A 1,425-nucleotide genomic window follows, 5' to 3' on the forward strand; every position below is an offset into this window, starting at 1 on the left:
GGAGGAGGAGGAGGAGGAGCAGGAGCAGGAGGAGGAGCAGGAAGAGGAGCAGGAGGAGGAGGAGGAGCAGGTCATAGATAGAGAGGTGGTGGGTGGGGTGTGGGCAAAATGTGTGAAAGGGGCCAAAAGGTACAAACTTCCAGTTATAAAATAAATGTCATGGGGAGGTAATGTACAGCATGGTGACTATAGTTAATAATACTTTATTGCATACTGGAAAGTCGCTAAGAAGAGTAAATCATAAAAGTCCTCGTTACAGGAAAAAAATTTTTTTTGTAACTGTATGGTGATGGATATTAACTAGACTTATTTTGGTGATCATTCTGAAAACCCAAAGGTTTATTATAATACAAGCTGATGGCGGCTTCTAATATTTATATGGAAATGCAAAAGACCTGGAATAGCCAAAAGAACTTTTATTTTATTTATTTATTTTTAAAATTTATTTATTTATTTTTGGCTGCGTTGGGTCTTCGTTGTTGCGCGTGGGCTTTCTCTAGTTGCAGCGAGCGGTGACTACTCTTTGTTGCGGTGCGCGGGCTTCTCATTGCAGTGGCTTCTCTTGCTGCAGAGCACAGGCTCTAGCACTGGCTTCAGTAGTTGTGGCACGTGGACTCAGTAGTTGTAGCTCGCGGGCTCTAGAGCGCAGGCTCAGTAGTTGTGGCGCACGGGCTTAGTTGCTCCACAGCATGTAGGATCTTCCCAGAACAGGGCTTAAACCCGTGTCCCCTGCATTGGCAGGTGGATTCTTAACCACTGTGCCACCAGGGAAGTCCCAAGAACTTTTAAAAAGAACAAAGTTGGAGGGGTTGTACTACTTGATTTCAAGGACATTTTATGAAGTAACAATAATCTACACAGTGCTGTATTGGTATAATGATAAAAATATATAACTGGAATGTGATAGAGATTCCAGTAATAGAACTATACATATATATGCATATATAGACAAATCGATTATCAACAGAGATTCGAAGATAGATTAGAGAGGATAGTCTTTTCAAAATCTGGAGCAATTGCATATCCACATGCAAAAAAATTAATTTTGATCTCTACATCTCACCACATAAAAATTAACTCAGAATAGATCATAGACCTTAATAATGCTTCTATATGAAAACCCAGGGAAAATATTTGTTGCTTTGAAACCATTTCTTATGTACAAAAAACCCAATCTATTAATGAAATAAAAAGATATATTGGGTTTAATTCAAATTACAATCTTTGAAAAACACTGTAAAGAGAATGAAAAGACAAATCACAGATTGTGAGAAAAGGTTTGCCAATCACATATCTGATAAAGGACTTGTGTCAAGAATATATAAAGAATTCTCAAAACTCAATAATAAGAAATCAAACAATCCGATAAAAAAACAAGCAAAAGATTTGAACAGACACTTCATCAAAGAAGATATAGGGATGGCA

Source organism: Monodon monoceros, unplaced genomic scaffold, assembly GCF_005190385.1.
Source record: "Monodon monoceros isolate NGI ecotype Baffin Bay Population unplaced genomic scaffold, NGI_Narwhal_1 Super_Scaffold_22, whole genome shotgun sequence".
Lineage (NCBI taxonomy): Eukaryota > Metazoa > Chordata > Mammalia > Artiodactyla > Monodontidae > Monodon > Monodon monoceros.